This window comes from Oncorhynchus mykiss, chromosome 17 (assembly GCF_057628025.1).
Source record: "Oncorhynchus mykiss isolate SJ-2025 chromosome 17, ASM5762802v1, whole genome shotgun sequence".
Lineage (NCBI taxonomy): Eukaryota > Metazoa > Chordata > Actinopteri > Salmoniformes > Salmonidae > Oncorhynchus > Oncorhynchus mykiss.
This window is the reverse complement of record NC_143038.1, coordinates 6,716,181-6,733,682: the sequence shown is the minus strand read 5'-3', so window position 1 is coordinate 6,733,682 and position 17,502 is coordinate 6,716,181. Positions and strand designations below refer to the sequence as shown.

The following is a 17,502-nucleotide window of genomic DNA, read 5'->3' as shown; positions in this document are numbered from 1 at the left end:
TTGCTGAAGGTACTGCATAGGTGTAAACATACATACTTGTATAGCCTAAGAACGTAGCAGAAATGAGCAGAAAGTAGTTTGGAATGCATTTTATTGAAGGAAAACAATCTTGAACTTTTTTGGCAACATAGTGATACATTATATACTGTGTTATATACTTTATATACTGTGTTATATACTTTTGGCAACATAGTGATACATTATATACTGTGTTATATACTTTATATACTGTGTTATATACTTTTGGCAACATAGTGATACATTATATACTGTGCAATGAGGAATTCAGCTGCAAAATACTAGTCTTCTCCCATTTTTTTTAACCACTGCACCCACCCACAAGGTGTATAAACAACCACTATAAATAAGAATAAAATAAGATAATAGATACAAAACAAAAACATGAAGAACATAAATCAATCAACTCTAATTAGCAGATGTAGGACAGTATACAAGTGTGTGCATGGACTTTGCAGATGTAATTCTCACATGTGCAGCACATAGTATTTGTTTTACAGCCCTTCTTTGGGGGGCAAAATTGTCATCTCCTCCTCTTGCCTGGCCCAGCTGCAGCCTCAGGTGGATCTGGACAAGATTCAGCCCCCTGAACAGATTTCACAAGTGCTGCAGACGCTGCTGTGCGGGGGAGGTGCTCCCTTCTTTGAATGTGTGGGGTTACAAGTGCCTTTCCCAGCTGCTCCTGGAACTCCCTACTCTTGTTCCGCTTATCAGGCATCCAGGTAGGGTTGATCTTGTTCCATATCACGAAGGCATTGTATGAGGAGACATCAATGATGTTATGGAAGATGACCAGGGGCCAGTGGGCAGTCATCCTCCTGCAGCTGTAAGTTCCAATCACATTGTCCAGGTTGTCCATGCCTCTTTGTTGTGGTTGTAGTCCAGGATGATGTCTGTCTTCCTGTCCTCACGAACACTGATCTCAGCCGTTTTGTGCAGTGTGCTCAGGAGGACCACATTCTTGTTCCTGTTTGGGAGGTAAGAAACTAGAGTGGTGGTGGGGTGAAGGCAAACTTTGATGAGAAGGCCTCTCTCCCCCTTGTTGCGAGGAGTGCAGGGGCGAGCTCAGGCTTGTTCTTTCTAACTGTGCCAACCATGGTGATCTTCCTTTTCAGGAGCCATTGGCTGAGTTCAATCAGTAGCACACATAATCTCAATTTCTCATTATGTGTGTGTGCGTGCCTACCTGCCTGCCTGCCTGTCCGCCCGCGCCTTCCTTCCTTCCTGCCTTCTTTCCTTTGTTCGTGGTGTGTAAATTATTTTATAAATTATTTTGTAATGTTAAACATTACCCTAAGATAATCTTTGTACCCTGGTGGTGTACAGCTTTCATAGAAATATGAACAAAGGCGATGTTTCACTTTTTCTAATGTTGGGGTCAATCGAGGAAAAGTAATAACATTTAAAGTTGAAAATAGAGCATTTAGAGCATTTTCTCTGCTGTTATACATAGTGGCGGGTCATTTTTTGACCCTTAAGACAACACAAGGGTTAAGTGTTTAAAGACAAGCTAGCACAGTCAAGCTGTCATATGGCATGCATATTAATCGAACACATCAAACGTTTCAATTTAAAGTTCTCTCAATACTACCATAGAGTAGAAATTCAACAATATTTGCCCACACCCATGGAAAATCCTAAGGTCTTGTCAGAAAGGCCCGAAGATTGTAAGGGGAACAAAAGTGACCAGCTCCCTCTCTCTCCCAGAAAAATTACTATGTTTTACAACTAAGGTCATACGTCTTTGAATTTGAATTTGAATTTAAACTAAAGCATATTATAGTCTGCATACATGTCAATACATACAGTACCTACTATTTATGTCAACACCTATTCCTGTTACTTGACTAAAATCTGTTTGAAGTGCAGCTAGCTCACTCCTCCACAGGCTAGCCGGCAAAGGAGCGTTAGGATAGTAAACTATGAGCTAGCATGAGTTAGACTTGTTCTTTCATTGCTTGGGTTACCCTCCTGTCATAAAATAGTGTATTATAGGTAGAGTTTTGAAACAAGGCCCAGATGCAGTAGAAGAATATGAGGGACATTCTAAATATTACCTTCAAAATTGTCACGAACCGGCTCAAAGCACGCAACAAAAAGGGAGACAACGTGGAGATAAGGAATAACAAAATTATATTTGTTAACTATATACAAATGAACAATGGTGTGTGGAGTCAGTAATCAGTATTGTAAGTGAGTGGTTGTGTGTATAGATGTGATAATGAGGAGTTTTGAAAGATGCCAAAGCAAGCAAGACGGCCACAAAAATGCCACAACCAAAATCAAACAGTGTGTCTGCATGGAGTCTCCTCAATGAATGAGGAAAATGTGTATTTATCCTGGAACACACCCAGGCCCAGGTGTGTCCCATTTGGCTGACGACTCTCCCAGCTCTGCCCACTAAAGAAAACAAGAGCAAAGAGAAAAAATTCAGGAGACAGAGTAGGAGGGTCGTCACAAAAGACTCAAATAAATGTGTACTTTTGGGAAAATTCAACTACCTTAGTGGTTCTGCAAGTGACCAACGTTGTTACTCTTGTAGATATTTTAGAGTTGAACTTTGTATTTAAGGGAAAGTTTAAGGCATAATGAACATGGGCAGTTTTCACTTTAAGGTTAAAACGCACCAAACTGATGGGTAGCTGACTCCTCCTCATAGGATAGAGAAGACCAGAGTCAACCACAAAATCATTATATAAACACAGTGTTCACACAGCTCTGCGCACGAGTGGCGCCAGCTGGCATTATATGTGACTTCTACAACTCAGTATTCCAACACCTTAATTAAGGTTACTCTCTGATACTGTTGGGCACAAAAGCTATATAGCTTAAAGTATAGAATGAACAACTTACCTGAGTAGTAAAAGTAACTACTTAGTATTAGTTACTAGATAGTAACATTTTAGTTTTATTGGAATTGCAACTGTGTCATTACATGGTAATATTGTTTGGAGCCATAGGTTATTACACAGGTGTGCTGTAATAACATCTGTCACCAAACAGTAATTACATTGCAATTACTATTTGCCTACATTGTGGTTACTAAGAGCACTACTATGTAGTTACTATATAACATGAACTTAAGGATAAGGGTTGTGTCCGTCACTGGCCGCGGGCAGCATTTGGTACTTTAACGCACGCACACATTCATCACTCCTCCCTGCTCTGTTATCAGATAAGTTAACAATGTGGGTCGACACACAAGTTAACTTCTCTGTCTTAGTACATACATTTCACACTTATGTCAGTGTTCATATTTAATATAAGCAATATTTTTTATACTTATCGATGTTGTGGATGAGCGCATTGTTTGTCTGTTCTGTTCCTCTCTCTCTCCATTTCTGTAGCTTCCGGGAATGCTGGATAAGGACCCGAGCTAAGGGAATTGGGCTGACTTTGTAGTGCCTGTCCCAAATGGCTCATTAATGTAAATGGGCATATTGAAAGACACTGTCAGTAGTGATGTAATTTTGTAAATGTTATGTTGTGATATTGTTTCATAACCATGTTGCAATGTATATACTTTAGTACGTTTAGTTAAATGGAAAATATAGGTTTGTCTGGGTAATTGCTAAATTAATATTAATTAGGGTTAATTGTTCTGAGGGGAGGGGCTAGCCCTACAAAAGGAGCCTATCTTTCAGTTCATGGGGAGGCATTTTGGATTGAGCTGTGGATGGGGAAGCATTGTTTTTAGCTGGCCCATAAGGTATATGTTTGATGGCAGTACTGTTGTTTTTGTTCCGGAATCACTATGTAAATAAACACCCATGCACAGAAGTACTTTTGCGGCTCCGCCATCTTTTTATTTTGATAGAGGTTAGGTTTTCCAGTTTACCCTTCTGGCCTACTCTACGTGACAGGTTGTTATGTTTTCTAATTAAAACATCCTCAAACAATCTTTACATGCTGATGTTGATTTGTTTTTTTAGCTTAAGCTTTATTTGAGTAATGGCAGAGGGAAAGATATAAATATCTATTTTTAGAATAAATTACATTGTGTTCAGATTTCAGCAAGAACATTAAATAATTGCTTTATGTTGTGTATGTTAACAGCAAATCCCCCGACAACATAGCAAAAAGGTACAAGAAGGTCCTGGCGACCTACAAAAAGGAGTGAAGAATATCAATCAAATGTATTTATAAAGCCCTTCTTACATCCGCTGATGTCACAAAGTGCTGTACAGAAACCCAGCATAAAACCCCAAATAGCAAGCAATGCAGGTGTAGACGCACGGTGGCTAGGAAAAACTCCTTAGAAAGGCTGGAACCTAGGAAGAAACTTAGAGAGGAACCAGGCTATGAGGGGTGACTAGTCCTCTTCTGGCTGTGCCGGGTGGAGATTATAACAGAACATGGCCAAGATGTTCAAATGTTCATAGATGACCAGCAGGGTCAAATAATAATAATCACAGTGGTTGTAGAGGGTGCAACTGTTCAGCACCTCAGGAGTAAATGTCAGTTGGCTTTTCATAGCCGATCATTAAGAGTATCTCTACCGCTCTTGCTGTCTCTAGAGAGTTGATAACAGCAGGTCTGGGACAAGGTAGCACGTCCAGTGAACAGGTCAGGGTTCCATAGCCGCAGGCAGAACAGTTGAAACGGGAGCAGCAGCACGACCAGGTGGACTGGGGACAGCAAGATGTCATCAGGCCAGGTAGTCCTGAGGCATGGTCCTATGGCTCAGGTCATCCAAGAGACAATACTTAAATTCACACAGGGCAATGGATAAGACTGAATAAATACTCCAGGTTTACAGCTTGCAAGAAAAGCATTTGACTGTACTTGCGCATATGACATTATAACTTGAAACTTAAAACTAAGGTGTGCAAATGCACACTTTTAACAGATAATGTCTAGTGTTTTTCCTCTTCGCAAGGACACAACCCTGAGTCATCCACCTCCACCAAGAGAATCATTGGAGGAGAAGACTAGATATTGCATTTTTAATTGCAGTGTCCCGAACATCAAGTCTCAGTGCATGTTTGCCATTCAGACTTATTTCAGACCCCATTTGGAAATCTGCTGTCGACTCATTAGAAGTTGATTAATTACTCAATAACCCATTAGTCAGTCAGCAGTGGAGAGCAGAGGGCAAGACGAGAGTATCGAGATTCGTAAATGTTGTAAACATATGGAAATAGTGTGGTTTTGATGTTGCACAATATAGAAAAAGTTGCTGACAATACGTCTGACAAATACCAGTAACAAGGAATGGCAAGGCTGTGGCGCAAAAGCCAGTATCCCCAGGTATCCAGGAGGAGGGTAGACCAAATGTTACAGGTTGTATACATACATACCAAACACAGGCTGTGTAGTTATATAGTATTTGACAAACCTCTCAGAGCACCAGCGAGAAGACCCTACAACTCACTGAAAAACATGTTGTTTCTCATTTCCCCTCTCACACAATTAAAACATAATTGTTCATGTTTATCTTCCCTGCATCTTAACACAAGTCTCCTGCCTCCTTTTGAAGTAGGTGCTTATCTTTAGAAGGCCCGGTCGCTCTTTCTTTAACTTAATGAATGAATCACCTTGTAAAATATGGGAGGTACACTATTGACAAAATGGAAATGGGAATGCTGACTCAGCAAGCATCACTCAACTCCAAGATGAATTAACAATTTGAGCCCCCATGTCCCCCTAATCAGTCTTTCGTCGACAATAACTCAAAGGACTAATTAATTTTCATTAAAGGAGTTTTCACACATAATTATCACTGACGACAGTTTTTTTTAAAACTTCTTTCTCAACAGTGAAGAGTATTGGAGATGGTTGTGAGTGGAAAATAACTGAATCTTCACAACAATGTGCTGCGAAGGAGATGGTAAAATGCTTTACAACTTTTAATGGACTGACACCTAACACCATGCATTTAAATTATGAAATACCATCAGAAAGTATTCACACCGCTTGACGTTTTCCACATTTTGTTGTGTTACAAAGTGGGATTAAAATGGAATTAACTGTCATTTTTTGTGAACGATTTACCAAAAATACTCTTTATGTCAAAAGAAGAAAACTGTTATTTGTAAAAAAAATAAAAATAGATATGCATTCAAACCCCTGAGTCAAGAATCACCTTTGGTAGTGATTACAGCTGTGAGTCTTTTTGTCTCAAAGAGATTTTCACACATGGATTGTGCAACATTTGCCCATTATTCTTTTCAAAGCCTTCAAGCTCTTGTCAAATTGGTTGTTGATCATTGCTTGACAACCATTTTCAGGTCTTGCCATAGATTTTCAAGCAGATTTAAGTAAAAACATGTAACTCCGCCACTCAGGAACATTCACTGTCTTCTTGCAACTCCAGTGTATATTTGGTCTCATGCTTTAGGTTAATGTCTTGCTGAAATGTGAATTAATCTCCCAGAGTCTGGGTGAAAGCAGACTGAAGCAAGTTGTCCTCTATGATTTTGCCTGTGCTTAGCTCCATTCCATCATTTTTTTATTCTGAAATACTCTCGAGTCCTTACCGATTCAATGCATAAATATAACATGATGCAGCCACCACTATGCTTGAAAATATGGAGAGTGGTACTCAGTAATGTGTTGTATTGGATTTGCCCGAAACATAAAATGTTGTATTCAGGTAAAAAAGGCAATTTCTAACCACAGTATTATTTTAATGCCTTGTTGCAAACAGAATTCCATATTTTCACTCTGTCAATGAGGTTAGTATTAGTAAGTAACTACAATGTTGTTGATGCATCCTCAGTTTTCTCCTACCACAGCCATTCTACTGTTTCAAAGTCACCATTGGCCTCATGGTGAAATCCCTGAGCGGTTTCCTTCCTCTCAGGCAACTGAGTTAGGAAGGACACCCGTATCTTTGTAGTGGCTGGGTATATTGATAGACCATCCAAAGTGTAATTAATAACTTCACCATGCTCAAAAGGATATTCAGTGTCTGCTTTCTATTTTTATCCATTAACCAATAGGTGCCCTTCTTTGCTGATGCTTTTGAAAACCTCCCCAGTCTACTCCCGCTCATCCTCTCTTGCGCTTCGGGATGCCTCAGCTGTCTCGACAGGTTCTCAAGCCTCAGCTGGCTCATCAGGCTTCCATTGCCAAAACAACCGGGGATGCCTCAGCCGGCTCGCCCGGCTCCCCATGCCGGGGCCGGCTCAACAGGCCGAAGCAACCCGGGGATGTCTCAGCCGGCTTCTCAGTCTCCCATGCCTCAGCTGGCTCGCCAGATTCCCGCGCCTCCGCCGGCTGGTCAGGTTCCCCCGCTTCAGACGGCTCACCAGGTTCCCACTCCTCAGCCGGCTCCTCAAGTTCCCGATGTTTTGTCAAATTTATATTAAAAAATCTCAGTTTACATTGGCGCGTTATGTTCAGTAGTTCCAAAACATCCAGTGATTTTTCAGAGAGCCACATCAATTTACAGAAATACTCATAATAAACATTGCTAAAAGATACAAGTGTTATGCATGGAATTTTAGATCCACTTCTCCATAATGCAACCGCTGTGTCAGATTTTAACATTTTCTTTAACGGAAAAAGCACACCATGCAATAATCTGAGTACAGCGCTCAGACACAAAAACAAGCCGTACAGGTACCTGCCATGTTGTGGAGTCAACAGAAGTCAGAAATAGCTATATAAATATTCACTTACCTTTGATGATCTTCATCAGAATGCACTCCCAGGAATCCCAGTTCCACAATAAATGTTTGTTTTGTTCGATAATGTCCATCATTTATGTCAAATACCTCCTTGTTGTTCGCGCATTTAGTTCACAAATCCAAATACATGAGGCGCGATCAGTGGGTCCAGACGAAAAGTCAAACATTTCCGTTACAGTCCGTAGAAACATGTCAAACGATATGTAGAATCGATCTTCAGAATGTTTTTAACATAAATCTTCAATAATGTTCCAACCGGAGAATTCCTTTGTCTTTAGAAATGCAATGGATTGCAGCTACCTCTCACGGGAGCCCGCGTGATCAGCAAAGACTTGGATTGGCAATGACTTGAAAAACTACAAACCTCAGATTTCCCACTTCCTGGTTGGATTTTCTCTCAGGTTTTTGCCTGCCATATGAGTTCTGTTATACTCACAGACATCATTCAAACAGTTTTAGGAACTTCCGAGTGTTTTCTATCCATATCTACTAATTATATGCATTTCCTAGCTTTTAGGCCTGAGTAGCAGGCAGTTTACTCTGGGCACCTTTTTATCCACGCTACTTTGGGACGGGGCACCCCTCGTCCCAAAGAAGTTAATACAGACACTTTATACATAAACAGCCATGGACATGGCTAAGTGGCTTAGCATGGCGTTCAAACACTCACATACGCAGGCTAATAGTTGTAGACAGACAAGGTATATAGGACTAACAGGGAATGTATGTGACAAAGCAAACAGAGTAGATATTCTATATTTGTCTTGGTGCCAGGAGTTCCTCTGTAGGAACACCCTCCCCCCCGTTCAGCTCAAACGGTGGCGCATGGAACGCAAAAATATTCTTAAAAATATTTAACCTCCACACATTATTAAGTCCAATAGCTCAAATGAAAGATAAACACCTTGTTCATCTACCCAGCATGTCAGATTTTTAAAATGTTTTACGGCGAAAACACACCACACATTTATATTAGACCACCACCGAAACAAAGACAAGCGGCAGCCATTTTGTCCCAGAAAATATAAAATTATAAAAGCAGGATTAAAAAATAAATCGCTCACTAACCTTTTGAAAATCTTCATCAGATGACAGTGATAGGACATGTTACACAGTACATTTTTTTTTTTTCAATAATATGCCATATATATCCATAAATGTCCATTTACAGTGTACTCATGTTCAGAAATTACTCAAAAATGCCCGCAGGAAACCTAGGTAGCTCGGCAAGATAACGTAAATAGACATCATAAACTTTGGCTAAATATACATGTTCTACATATAGTTAGAAAGATACACTGCTTCTTTATGCAACCGCTGTGTTAGATTTATTTTTAACGTTACAGAAATCGCACACTATTTCATATGCTGAGGCAGCGCTCAGTTCCAAGCTACATTTCCACGTAATGTTGGAGTCAACAGAAACACAGATTTAAGCATAAATATTCCCTTACCTTCGATGGTCTTCGTTCAGAATGTTCTGGAAGGGTTCATACTTACCCAATACATCGTTTGGTTTCAAGTCTTGCGTCTTTGTATTAGCTACTGCTAATAACATCAGCTGAAATGCACCCAAAACGTCCTCCGGTCCGGATAAGTTGCGCATCAAAACTTCAAAATTACACATTATATGTCGACTAAACAGGTCAAACTAAGTGCAGAAGCAAGCTTTATGATGTTTTAGACGTGCAAAACAAACTTCAATTCAACCGGGCATCGTTTGCTCTTCCCAGGAGTGCTGGCACAAAGGAATGGCTGTGACCGATTCGCGCCCTGACGCACAGGTTTTTTTATCGCGACACTTACTCCAACCAAACCACTCCTGTAGGGCCAATTCTCGCGCGATTTGAACGATTGAACGCTCCAAAGAAAGAGGACATCTAGTGGAAGAGATGGAAATTGTCCCCAGATCCATAAGTGGTCGGGAAGGGTGGGGGCATGACGTCAAAGTTGCTCCAACTTTCATGGCCACAAAAACTAGTTTGGAAGAATGCATGCCCTGTGAGTTCTGCTATACTTACAGACATAATTCCAACGGTTTTAGAAGCTTTAGAGTGTTTTCTATCCAATAATAATTATTATATGCATATATTAGCAATTTTTAATATTTTTTTTTTCAGTTTACTAGGGGTACCCAATTTCTCCAAAGGGGGCGTAAATCTGCCTGGCATCAACAGGTTAAAAATCTGTTCAAGATCCTTCTCGAGTAAACACATTTTAAAGGCCCAGTGCAGTCGAAAATGTGATTTTTCCACCCTATGGGGTTGGAATAAAAATGACATTTTGAAAATTATGAAAATGCTCTTTTAGTGTAAAAGCTGTTAGAAAAGATTGCCAGAAATATCAGTCTGTTTTGAAGAGTTACCATCTCCCAAAATAAACTCTAAAAGGTATTTACCTATCACATCTATAAAAAGATAACTTATTAATCATAACCTCGTATCATATCACCATTCTGTACAGTCGTAACCTTGCATCTGCAAAAACCTGAGCTTAATTTATGACTCAGAATTACACAAATTGGTTTAATTACTTATTTTCTAGCTAATTAAATGGGGACACAGGATAAACACGCATGCTACACTGATATTGACTGGAGACGTAATACGCTAAAAATAGATCCCTAGAGGAATGACAACATGGATAACACTGCCACATTCAGAAACTACTCTGCCTACAATAACCGTATACTTTGCACACAAACCGCTGCCAGCTTTGAGCAAGAACTCATGAATGTATTTAAGTGAAATGCCTGGGTTCGCTAGGGATCTCTCGGTGAACGGGGCAGCCTTGGAAAAGTGGTTGGGCCTTTTTGCGGCACGCTTGTAAGGCTCTGATTGTCCGAAATGGTTCCAACAATTCTTCTACTGTTGTCTTCCTTCGTAGTTGTCCGGTATCCGGTGACTTGTCGTGTAGTACTGAACAGAACTACAGAGTTGATTTTCCTTCCATTTGCTCTGGGAGATGCTTCTTTGAAGATAGCCTAGCCAACCGTATCGATCGTTCCCCAATGGGTTGATGACAGTATTGTAATACGATGGTTTGAGCAGAGTAACAGGATGGTCCTACTTAAGTTCACTTACGATGATACTTTACTTAGGACAGCTAATCAGCCGTACCAGTGATTGTCCGGAAGGTGATTTTATTGTCTCCACCTCATGTTGAGATTCAAAGTTCAAACCATTTTAAAGATCCTCCTGTGTGCTGGTGTCTGTCATTACTGTGGTGAAACAAATGCCACCACATCTCCCCGCTTGACACAAGTTCCAAATCTGTGAAATGCAAAGTACTTCTTAAACGCTCAGTTTACAATTTGCAGGGTCTAGTTCAACCTAGTCTGGCGAGATTGAAGTTGGAGGTGAGATTGATTACAAACATTTAAGAAATGTTTTGAACAACTCATAGACAATTATGAGTCTTCCAACCCCCTTACCCAAATTGGTAGCCCTCCCATGGCATCCACCTTGTTTGTTATGTTTGTTTTTTACAAGGCATCAAGGACAAGCATCCATTCCAAAAATAACATAAACAGGCTTTGAAAAACAACAAAAATCTTTCAGAATCTTCCAGCAATTGCTAAAATCACGAGGTCAAAGATATAACGTTGATGCAACATTGGCCCAATCATCGGGAGTTGGATTCACTTCACAGCTGAGATGTGAAATGTGAAGAATTGGCTTTCATTTCCCAATGTGTAAACACACTCCAGCCTAGCTCCAAGCTTCTATTACCCAACCCACAGGTCTATCAGCAACCCTCGCCAAGGGTTAGAGTATGTGTTTGGGGTTCTAAGGCTGTGTTTACACAGGCAGCCCAATTCTGATATTTTGTCCACTAATTGGTATTTTGACCAATCACATCAGATATTACTTTTTTTTGAGCTCAAATGATTGGTCAAAAGACCAATTAGTGGAAGCAACATTAAAATTGGTATGCCTGTGTAAACACAGCCAAAGAGACCTGTAATACATTGTAATGGGGTCCCAAGGTGAAAGGGAAAAACAGGCCCAAGATTAATCCAACCCTAGGTTTAATGACGCTGCTCCGAAGGCTTTCCCCTCGCGAGTCAAGACAAATGGTCCTTGTTTATGCCAGGCTTTGCCGTCCAGCGGTATCCATTTCATGTCAAAGTCAGCCCATCTGCCAACTATGCCAGAAAACTGCAAAAGTGAAATAAACTGTAATCAATGGAGAGCCTTTATTTGTTATTATTTTGACAGAGTAAATTTATAGTCTTGTGAAGTGCCAATCCCTTGAGTACACTTTGGTGGCTTTGGAGATGACAGTGCTGACATCTTTCTTGACAAAGGTATTTGATCAACCACAAATATTCTGCCTCCAATCAATTCTTCACTTCTTTTTCAGCTCTTACCGTCTACAAGCGGCTTGAGGATAATGGAAGAAAAAAAACATGGCCACTTAGACAACGCTTATTGTTGATCTTTGAGTGGTAGCGGGTGTCACATGGCGCGGATGTCAAATTTGAGACGATTTACCTGTCAGTGTCCAAAGACTTAAGAATTAACAAATCCGTGCGGGAGGTGGCATCCCATGATACCGTGAAGTCATCATGTCGCCGTGGTTATAATTAAACCAGTGACTCATAGGAATACCTCTTGCTTGTTTGGGTTCAGGAAGGAGATATGCAGCAACTTCGCTACCATGTGGAGAAAATATTCAAAAGAAATATAAAATCTTTAAAATAACAAGATACAGTATGGTATCAACAATAACAAGATACAATATAGTATTTACAGTAACAAAATACAGTAGCTTTAACAAGAACGTACTGTATAACAAGACTGCATTATTGGAAGATTACCCTGTATTACACACAACTGCTTTCATCATTTGTTAAGAAGTATAGGTGACAGCAACTCACAAACAATCACATTAATCACATTGCCAATATTTATGCCCGACCTTTGTCTAGCAGCCTTTGCATTTACCATAAGTATTTTACAACAACTGTTGTAGATGCTATTTGCAAATGACATGCCCATCACCAGACACACACACACATAAAAAATGAAACATCCTCACTGTCAACTGTGTTAATTTTCAGCAAACATAACAGGTGTAAATGTTTGAATGAACAGAACAAGATTGAACTACTGAGACATAAACTGAACAAGTTTCACAGACATATGACTAACATAAATGGAAAAATGCGGGGGTGAGACAAAACCGTAACTCATCAGTGAAGAGCACTTTTTGCCGGTCCTGTCTGGTCCAGCGATGGTGGGTTTGTGCCCATAGGCGGCGTTGTTGCCGATGATGTCTGGTGAGGACCTGCCTTACAACAGGCCTACAAGGCCTCAGTCCAGCCTATTGCGGACAGTCTGAGCACTGATGGAGGGATTGTGCGTTCCTGGTGTATCTCGGGCAGTTGTCGTTGCCATCCTGTACCTGTCCCGCAGGTGTGATGTCTGGATGTACCCATCCTGTGCAGGTGTTGTTACACTTGGTCTGCCACTACGAAGACGATCAGCTGTCCGTCTTGTCTCCCTGTAGCACTGTCTTAGGCGTCTAACAGTATGGACATTGCAATTTATTGCCCTGGCCACATCTGCAGTCCCCATGCCTCCTTGCAGCATGCCTAATGCCTGTTTACACAGATGAGCAGGGACCCTGGGAATCTTTCCTTTGGTGTTTTTCAGAGTCAGTAGAAAGGCCTCTTTAGTGCCCTAAGGTTTCATAACTGTGACCTTAACTGCCTACCGTCTGTAAGCTGTTAGTGTCTTAACGAACGTTCCACAGGTGCATGTTCATGAATTGTTTATGGTTCATTGAAGAAGTTTGGGAAAGTGTTTAAATCAAAACTAATTGATTTATATAGCCCTTCGTACATCAGCTGATATCTCAACGTGCTGTACAGAAACCCAGCCTAAAACCCCAAACATCAAGCAATGCAGGTGTAGAAGCACAGTGGCTAGGAAAAACTCCCTAGAAAGGCCAAAACCTAGGAAGAAACCTATAGAGGAACCAGGCTATGAGGGGTGGCCAGTCCTCTTCTGGCTGTGCCGGGTGGAGATTATAACAGAACATGGCCAAGATGTTCAAATGTTCATAGATGACCAGCATGGTCAAATAATAATAATCACAGTAGTTGTCGAGGGTGCAGCAAGTCAGCACCTCAGGAGTAAATGTCAGTTGGCTTTTCATAGCCGATCATTAAAACCTCTTAAAGATAGGGCTGACTACTGCCCCCTTTGGAGGAATTGCGTGCCCATAGTAAACTGAAAAAAAATCTGTCAAAAATTGCTAATATATGCATATAATAATTATTATTGGATAGAAAACACTCTAAAGCTTCTAAAACCGTTGGAATTATGTCTGTAAGTATAGCAGAACTCACAGGGCAGGCATTCTTCCAAACTAGTTTTGTGGTCATGAAAGTTGGGGCAACTTTGACGTCATCGCCCCCACCCTTACCAACCAGCTATGGATCTGGGGACACTTTCTATGTCTTCCACTAGATGTCCTCATTCAGTAGAGCGTTTAATCGTTCAAATCTCGTGAGAATTGGCCCTATGGGAGTGAATTGAGTGAGTGCCGCGAGAAAATACCTGTGCGTTAGGGCGCAAATTAGTCCCAGCCATTCCTTTGTTCCAGCACTCCGGAGAAGGACAAACAATGACCGGTTGAATAGAAAATTGTTTTGTATGTTCATAACATCCTAAAGCTTGGTTCTGCACTTAGTTTGACCTGTTTAGTCGACATATAATATGTAATTTTGGAGTTTTGATGCGCAACTTTTCCGGACCAGAGGACATTTTGGGTGCATTTCAGCTGATGTTGTTAGCAGTAGCTAATACAAAGACACAAGACTTGAAACCAAACAATGTTTTGGGTAAGTATGAACCCTTCCAGTACATTCTGAACGAAGACCATCAAAGGTAAGGGAATATTTATGCTGAAATCTGTGTTTCTGTTGACTCCAACATAGCGGAGAAATATAGCTTATATCTGAGCGCCGTCTCAGAATATTGAATAGTGAGCGATTTCTGTAACGTTAAAAATAAATGTAACAAAGCGATTGCATTAAGAAGCAGTGTATCTTTCTAACTATATGTAGAACATGTATATTTAGTCAAAGTTTATGATGTCTATTTACGTTATCTTGCCGCGCTACCTATATTTTCTGCGGACATTTTTGAGTATTTTCTGAACATGAATTCAATGTAAATGGACATTTATGGATATAAATGGCATATTATTGAAAAAAAAATGTACTGTGTAACATGTCCTATTACTGTCATCTGATGAAGATTTTCAAAAGGTCAGTGAATGATTTATTTTTTAATCCTGCTTTTATAATTTTATATTTTCTGGGACAAAATGGCTGCCTCTTGTCTTCGTTTCGGTGGTGGTCTAATATAAATATGTGGTGTGTTTTCACCGTAAAACATTTAAAAAATCTGACATGCTGGGTAGATGAACAAGGTGTTTATCTTTCATTTGAGCTATTGGACTTGTTAATGTGTGGAGGTTAAATATTTCTAAGAATATTTTTGCGTTCCATGCGCCACCGTTCCAGCTGAACGTGGGAGGGGATGTTCCCAAAAGGGATCCCTACCGCCTCATCAGGTTAAGAGTATCTCTACCACTCCTGCTGTCTCTAGAGAGTTGAAAACAGCAGGTCTGGGAAAGGTAGCACATCCGGTGAACAGGTCAGGATTCCATAGCCGCAGGCAGAACAGCAGCACGGCCAGGTAGACTGGGGACAGCAAGGACTCATCATGCCAGGTAGTCCTGAAGCATGGTCCTAGGGCTCAGGTCCTCCGAGAGAAAGTGAGAAAGAGAAAATTAGAGAGAGCATACTTAAATTCACACAGAACACCGGATAAGACAGGAGAAGTACTCCAGATGTAACAAACTGACCCTAGCCCCCCGACACATAAACTACTGCAGCATAAATACTGGAGTCTGAGATAGGAGGGGTCAGGAGACGCTGTGGCCACACCCGATGATACCCCCGGACAGGGCCAAACAGGAAGGATATAACCCCACCCACTTTGCCAAAGCACAGCCCCCACACCACTAGAGGGATATCTTCAACCACCAACCTACCATCCTGAGACAAGGCCGAGTATAGCCCACAAAGATCTCCGCCACGGCACAACCCAAGGGGGGGCACCAACCCAGACAGGAAGATCACATCAGTGACAACCCACTCAAGTGACGCACCCCTCCTAGGGACGGCATGAAAGAGCACCAGTAAGCCAGTGACTCAGCCCCTGTAATAGGGTTAGAGGCAGATAATCCCAGTGGAGAGAGGGGAACCGACAAGGCAGAGACAGCAAGGGCAGTTCGTTGCTCCAGGGCCTTTCCGTTCACCTTCACACTCCTGGGCTAGACTACACTCAATCATATGACCCACTGAAGAGATGAGTCTTCAGTAAAGACTTAAAGGTTGAGACCGAGTCTACGTCTCTCACATGGCTAGGCAGACCATTCCATAAAAATGGAGCTCTGTAGGAGAAAGCCCTGCCTCCAGCTGTTTGCTTAGAAATTCTAGGGACAATTAGCAGGCCTGCATCTTGTGACCATAGCGTGCGTGTAGGTATGTACGGCAGGAACAAAAAGAAAGATAGGTAGGAGCAAGCCCATGTAATGCTTTGTAGGTTAGCAGTAAAACCTTGAAATCAGCCCTTGCCTTAACAGGAAGCCAGTGTAGGGAGGCTAGCTCTGAAGTAATATGATATTCTCTGATCTAGGGTACGTGGGACGGTAGCGTCCCACCTGGCCAACATCCAGTGAAGTTGCAGAGCGTGAAATTCAAACTACAGAATTGTAAATATTTAACATTCTTGAAAATACACATGCAATATGTCAAATTAAAGCTTGACTTCTTGTCAATCCAGCCACGGTGTCAGATTTTAAAAAGGCTTTATGGCGAATGCAAACCATGCGATTTTCTGAGGACAGCACCCCATCAAACAAACACAGACAATCATATTTTATCCTGCCAGGCGCGACACAAAACTCAGAAATAACGATATAATTCATGCCTTACCTTTGAAGAGCGTCTTCAGTTGGCACTCCAATATGTCCCATAAACATCACAAATGCTCCTTTTGTTTGATTAATTCCATCGTTATATCTCCAAAATATCAATTTATTTGGCGCGTTTGATCCAGAAAAACACCGGTTCCAACTCGCGCAACATGACTACAAAATATCTAATAAGTTACCTGTAATCTTTGTCCAAACATTTCAAACAACTTTCAGTATTTTTTTACGTAAATACTCAATCAAATTTAAGACGGGATAAACTGTGTTCAATAGTGGATAAAAACAAAGTGGAGCGAGCTTTCAGGTGACGCGACCCAAACCACAACAGTACACTAGACTCGACCCTCGTTCTTAACATGCCTTCCCTCCATTTAAAGGGATATAAACCAGATTCCTTTTCCTATGGCTTCCGCATGGTGTGATCAGTCTTTAGACATAGTTTCAGGCTTTTATTTTGAAAAATGAGCGAGAAAGATCACATCGCGTCATTGGATGGCTGGGTGCCAGCAGTGTTTTGCATCCGCCAACAGAGAGGAGCAGACATTTTCTCTCTCTCTCCTATTGAAGAAGCTACAGTCCGGTTGAAATATTATCGATTATATATTGTAAAAACAACCTGAGGATTGATTATAAAAAACGTTTGACATGTTTCTACGAACTTTACGGATACTATTTGGAATTTTCGTCTGCCTGGTCTTGACCGCTCGAGCCTGTGGATTTCTGAACATAACGCGCCAACCAAATGGAGGCATTTTGGATATAAAAATAATCTTTATGGAACAAAAGGAACATTTATTGTATAACTGGGAGTCTCGAATCTCGTGAATGCAAA

At 41.0% G+C, this 17,502-nt stretch overlaps 2 long non-coding RNA genes across 2 annotated transcripts; one reads left to right on the top strand and one right to left on the bottom strand.

Annotated features, from left to right (window-relative positions):
- Positions 1–74: 74 nt before the first annotated feature.
- On the bottom strand, positions 75–3,391 carry LOC149975697 (uncharacterized). Its single transcript, XR_016487703.1, has 2 exons — positions 3,301–3,391; positions 75–2,418 (listed from the first exon to the last, which is right to left on the bottom strand). It is a non-coding gene; the product is annotated as an uncharacterized LOC149975697 (long non-coding RNA).
- On the top strand, positions 320–3,798 carry LOC149975696 (uncharacterized). Its single transcript, XR_016487704.1, has 2 exons — positions 320–996; positions 3,366–3,798. It is a non-coding gene; the product is annotated as an uncharacterized LOC149975696 (long non-coding RNA).
- Positions 3,799–17,502: the final 13,704 nt, after the last annotated feature.